Raw genomic sequence first — 6393 nt, 5'->3', positions numbered from 1 at the left:
AGCTTTTCTTAAGGATGAAGAACATTCTTTTTTTCAAAGACTACATCACTAGATGGGTCTAAATAGTTACAAGTCACTTCCTTATATTGGGTAGAAAATCACCTCTTTGTAATCTGACTTACTAGTTCTAGTTTTATGCCCGGTCTTCACCAAAAACAAATAAAAACTAAAGCTTCCATATACATACTCCTTCAAACAGTTGAAGACAAGCTATCATGAACCCCCATGTTTTCCTCTCCAAATCCACAATTTCACCAGGTATCCTAGGTCATGGAATAGAATGAATCTCTTCCCAATCCTAGCTTATTCTCTAAATGGACCTAAACTTATCTAAATAGACCCTTCTTAAAATACTACCTCAGAATTCAATTCAGTAATTCTGATGTTGCCTGTAACATCAGAAGACAACTTCCTTAAAAAGCACAGCAAGTCGGATTTACCAAGTAGCTGACGAGGTCGCATTCCCTCCTGCCCTCACTCCCATCTTTGTGTTATAGTTTATCTCCAGTTCCATTTTGCTTAGTATTCATGACACTCAAGTTGTCACTGCGGACATCAGAGACTATAAATATATATTGTTCTGGCTCCTTCCTGTACATCTTTCCGAGTCATACCTGCTATTCTCCAAAGTCTGTGAATCCCGATACTAATAACTTGGCAATTCAGTTTAAGGTCCTCTTCAGAAGGTCAATTAGCTCAAGGCAATCACATTCTTCCCAGGACTCTTAAGAAATACTCCAACCCCAGAAAAAGGCCTTTCTTTCTGGTATCAGGAGCCATGGGCAACAAACACAAATCCAATAGAATTTCAGTCATTTACCACCCAGATCGTCCCCTCCCTGAAGTTCTAGCTAGAGTAGGAAAAAATAATGAAAACAACACCTGTAGTCACGAATCCTCCAGTTTCCTGGTCAAGATTTCATATTCCCTTGAAGATACCTCCCACAGAGGACGTGACAAGGGAGGGGCACAAAGGGAGCTACAGGTACCGATAAGGTTCTATTTCTTGTGTGTGTGCGTGTGTGTGTGTGTATATATATTTTGTCACCAAAGATGGAGTGCAATGGCACAACCTCGGCCCACTGCAACCTCTGCCTCCTGGGTTCAAGTGATTCTCCCACCTCAGTCTCCCACAAAGCAGGGCTTACACTACAGGTGTCTGCACCACGCCCAGCTAATTTTTTTGTATTTTTAGTAGAGACGAGGTTTCACCATGTCGGCCAGGCTGCTCTCAATCTCCCGACCTCAGGTGATCTGCCTGACTTGGCCTCCCAAAGTGCTAGGATTACAGGCTTGAGCCACCAAGCCCAGCCAAAGGTTCCATTTCTTCAGTGTGGTGTTGGGCATATGGACGTATGATTTAATGTTTTAAAAAAGAAAGATACGTTCCTGGTGTTTTTGTGTTTTGTTTTTTGTTTCAGGCCTGTGTGCTTCATGCGTTCCCCCATATGAATCCATAAAGAAGTAGCCATTAGCAACTTCGGTCAATATATACCGGATTCATACTTCAGGAAGAAAATCCAGTTGACAACCACAATAGTTTCTACGACAACAAAAGTGAGAGAAAATACTGACATTAGGGTCATTTCAAGAAAGTTCAATCATAAGATATATCCTCAAGCAAAAATATACACAAAAAGCTAAGTTCGAAGCTGTTGGAAAACTACTACCATCCTTAGAGTAAGTACAACAAAGTATGGTTTTATGTCTGTTTTTTGCATCAAAATACCTCATACAGCCATAGATTTTAAACCATTACATCCTATCTAGATTCCGTAATAGATCATTAACATTTCTTCTAGATCCCACTATTATTACTTTGTAACCTTTATTTTTAGTATCTTAAAAATATTTTATTAAATATAACACATACATTCAGAAAAGTACATGAAATATACCTTAAAGTATACCTTAACAAGTTATTGTAAATTATTTTCCCATGTAACCACCAACCTGCTCCAGAAACATATTCCAACCAGTATCCAAGATGCCCACAGATGTCCCTTTCAGGTCACACCTCCTTACCTCTCGCCTGGATGGACTGCTTACCCTAACCTCTATGGAATCACCTCTTTGTTCTTGATAGTTTTACTGCTCAAGTATGAATCCAGAAATAAGTGTTTCTCAGTTTTCTTTTCATTTTAGTCCCCCTAAGAAGCCTTTTTAGAAGTTTTCTTCCTAATTCTACCCCATACCCCTGTGGTGGAATTTCAACACCACAGATATATTGTCTGTTGGTTTATGTTATATGATCCTTTGGAAGGCAGCAGACCATTATAATAGGTAAGATTTTCTTTTACTCTAAGGACTAATTTTCACTCCACTGCAGGTGATATTGCCTCTACTAAGAATGTACGCCCAAGCCAACATTAGTTTTGCCTATTTTTGAGCTCTATATAGAGGAAATTGTACAAAATAGGTTTTGCAGGTCTGGTCTCTTTTGCTTACCATAGTGTTCAAGGTTCGCCCAGCTGGTCCCACTCAGCTGTAAGCCATTTTATGAATACTGCAGTTCTTCATTTTCTTGGAATTAACACTTGGGTTATTTTCTGTTTGGGGCTATTATAAAAGATGCTGCTCTGAACATTCCTGTCTCCTGGTGCCTACGTACTCCTTTCTTGTGGAGTATATATCCACAAAATTCCTGAACCATAGTGTATGAGTATTTTCCGCTTTACCAAATTGTTTCCCAAACACTTGTACAAATATACACCCCTATTAGAAAAATAGAGAGTCCCCTAACAATTTTCTTACCTTAAAAGGTAAGTTCAGCAAAATATCTCCTATGCCTTCTTTTTCTTTTAAGATCTGAAGATCACTGTGCAAAGGACTATCAGGGTCAACCCTAAGAATCCCAAAACAAAAAACAGTTCAAACAAAAAGATATATTTTTTTCAACTAATTCAAAAATGAACCCGTCTGAAAGTTATAATAGAGCACCTAGGGTAAGTTCCAGAAAGAGAAGATCTTAAGCTGCTCTATATTCCCAGGAAAAATAGAGGCCACTATAGCTTCCAGTTCCTTTACAATAAATGTCCAAAAGAGATGATAATAGCCTAAATCTGATCTAATAAGGGGGTTCGGAGTTTGCAGTCATTCTAAAGCAAAACAGTCACATGTATGTAATTTTCTCAAGAATTTAAAAGAAGTTTAATATGCTTTCCTAAACTTGTATTATTAGCCAAGGAGTTCAAGGAGAACAATCGGCCATGGACAGAACCATGAAAAGTTAAATCACTAAAAAATCGGTACTTTTCCACAACTGTCCTATATATACATGTCCAATATGATTTCCACCCCCAACCCTTTTTTGTTTTGCTCCTTTGTTTTTATGATAGGGTGTTCCTACTCACCCAGGGCCGCACCATAACGGTGGAATCACAGCCATCACCCTAAGACCTCCAAGCCTCAAACGGCCCTCCTGTCTCTTCGGTGACTCCCAGCACTCTAGGAGCCGTGGGACTATAGGTGTATTCCACCTATATATTTTAGTGCTAAAGCAACCTCTATGGACAGAGTGATTGTTTTGCTGCAAAACTGGGGAAAAGCCATAGTAAGCCAATTTGCACTCATTCTCTGTATAATGAAATGTATTTACTCTCTTTATTTGTAAGCAATATTGCCTGCTTGAGTTTTTATGAAATTCATGAGTTCTTACTTCTGATTAGAAAATGGGATAAAATACTCGATGGAGTTTATAAAGATTTCTTTTAAATCTAAAATACAAATCTCATCTCTGTCTTTAATTTCTATCTTTTGGGAATGGCTGCCTTTGAATTCTAAGCAAAAATAAAGCCAGTAACATCATTTTGGTCCACTCTTTTAAGAAATGACATCTAACTGGACAACAGAAAAGAGCAAAAGAATAAGAAGAAGAGCAGGACTTAGATCCTTCCTTGTCGTGTAACTCTGTGATCTGTAAATGTCCCTGAGCTCTTTCATAAGTCTATCTGAAGCTTGCACTGACCCAGACACTGTAGCCTGAAACATAAAAGTCGCTTTTTACCAGGGTCTACTGAGCCAACTAATTTTAAGATTTAAAGTATTTCAACCTGATCTAAAAGATTACAGTAGCCGGGCATGGTGGCTCACACCTGCAATCCCAGCACTTTGGGAGGCCAAGGAGGGTGGATCACTTCAGGTCAGGAGTTTGAAACCAGTCAGGGGGACAAGATGAAACCCCATCTCTACCAAAAGAAATACAAAAGGTAGCCGGGCATGATTGCACATGCCTGTAGTCCCAGCTAGTGGGGAGGTTGAGGCAGGAGAATCTCTTGAACCTGGGAGGTGGAGGTAGCAATGAGCTGAGATGGCACCACTACACTCTGGCCTGGGCCACAGAGTGAGACTCCATCTCAAAAGAAAGAAAAAGAAAAATTTTGCAATAAGCATGGATCATCACTCAACATTTTAAGAAGTAAAAAAAAAAGTCCAATTAAATGAAGCATTATGAAGTTTCAAGAGGATATAAAACTAGACCCAAGTCTGATAACTTTCTTGTTTCTTATCATCTGAAAATCTCTAACCAACATGTTTAGACCACCATGGACTCCACGATAGCAGAGAATTCAGTATGAGTCCATTCCAAATCCCAGCAATTTCTGAAAATACTTGAAGATACTCAAGGTGACACATTATTAACTAAGAGACTTCCATCCATAAGACTACACGTGAGAATATTACACAGACGGTCTAGTTCACACATGGAGACTCTGAGAACCATGTGTGCCTACATGCAACTGCTCTCAGTTTTCCAGTGCAGGGACTTCTCTAAAGAGGAAAACATATTGATATCTTATCCTAAGACTAAATACAAATGGAACTACTTTTAGGTCATGTGAAACTAAAGGTTTTAAAGGCTGCACTATACTCTGAAAAAGAAAAGAAATCAAGTTTACAAAGGTATTACTTCCTAGCTATGTAACCATGAGCTCATTTCCTATCTATAAAATATGAGAAGTTTCTCCTATCTCTAAAATATGAAGAGCACCTATCTCACAGAGTGGCTATGAAGACTAAATCAGAATATATATAAAGTATAAAGTACTTAGCATAGTATCGGTCATGCAAAAGTGTTCAATAATTTACACTTGTTTTGAAGATAACTCAAACTGGAGTCGATCACAAGACACGGAAAGTACAGTAACATTAATTCAAATGCTACAAAGTTAGTTTTTTAAATAATCAAGATACGAGAAATTGTCTAAATGTCTTTCCTCTATGAAAAATTATTAATTACATTCATATACAACTAAGAATGAAGGACGGAGAGTAATTTATCTGGTTTCAACACTTGGCATCTACTGGCCTAATAATTCATTCCCTGTTTTGGAGAACTTGTGCCCAAGACAAAGTAACTTGTCTTCGGATTTCATGGAGTTGGTAAATAGCTCTAATAGAAGACAGGAAGTAGTAAGTGTTCAGACTATCATCTGACGTTACCCTACTCTGTCTGAGCACTTCATGTATATACACACATCATTCTCATCTATTTTTCATAGCAGTCAAACAAAAGGTATGTACTGTCTATCCGTATTTTACAGTTAAGCAAAGTGAAACCAAAAAAGGTGTGTTTGTCACCAAACTCAATGCTCCTTTCACATCCTGACACTTCATATAAAAGAGACGTTAAGTAAAAAGAGAAGAATAACTTTTGGTTTGGTCAGAGCAGGATGGACCGAAGTCAGTTTCATGAAGGAGAAATAATTTGAGTTGTTTTGTAGGAGAGGATGAATGTCAGTATACAGATGCCACAGAAGGAAGGTAAGCAGAGAAAACAGCATAAACAGGCCGGAAAGGGGCATACACAGGGATCAGCAGGTGGTTTCAGGATGTGAAGAGCAGATGAACAGGGTAAAAAGTGGCTATTCTTAGATGAGAAAGATAACCTTGGGCAAGAAAACGTATGACCGTGGCTACGCACGGTGGCTCATGCCTGTAATCCCAGCACTTTGGCAGGCTGAGGTAGGAGGATCGCTTGAACTCAGGTGTTCCAGAGCAGCATGGTCAACACTGTCAGACCTCTTCTCCACTAAAAATAAAAAAAAAATAGCCTGGTGTGGTGGCACATGCGTATAGTCCAAGACACTTGGGAGGCTGAGGCAGGAGGATCGCTGGAGCCTGAGACATCAAGGCTACAGTAAACTATGATTGTGCCACCGCACTCTAGCCCAGGTGACAGAGCAAGACCCTGTCTCCAAACCAATAAACAGATGACTGAATCTACCACTAAGGCAGGAATGGAGGAGGAGAGCAGCTGTATTGGGCAGGTTCACGAATTGCCAGGTATTAACTATAATGACTTAACCAAAAAGTCCAGGCTCTAGCTATTTATACACACTTACATATTTAAATGGTCTTGCATTTCAGTCTTCCTGATTTTCTCTAATATTG

General features: G+C 39.1%; 1 long non-coding RNA gene across 1 annotated transcript; it reads right to left on the bottom strand.

The window, feature by feature from the left end:
* Window positions 1-1420: 1420 nt before the first annotated feature.
* Window positions 1421-6393, bottom strand: LOC116272858. Its single transcript, XR_004181407.1, has 3 exons — window positions 6345-6393; window positions 2755-2845; window positions 1421-1543 (listed from the first exon to the last, which is right to left on the bottom strand). It is a non-coding gene; the product is annotated as an uncharacterized LOC116272858 (long non-coding RNA).

This window comes from Papio anubis, unplaced genomic scaffold (assembly GCF_008728515.1).
Source record: "Papio anubis isolate 15944 unplaced genomic scaffold, Panubis1.0 scaffold2284, whole genome shotgun sequence".
In the NCBI taxonomy this organism is placed as follows: domain Eukaryota; kingdom Metazoa; phylum Chordata; class Mammalia; order Primates; family Cercopithecidae; genus Papio; species Papio anubis.
The sequence above is the reverse complement of the archived record's forward strand: the minus strand, read 5'-3'. Positions and strand labels throughout refer to the sequence as shown.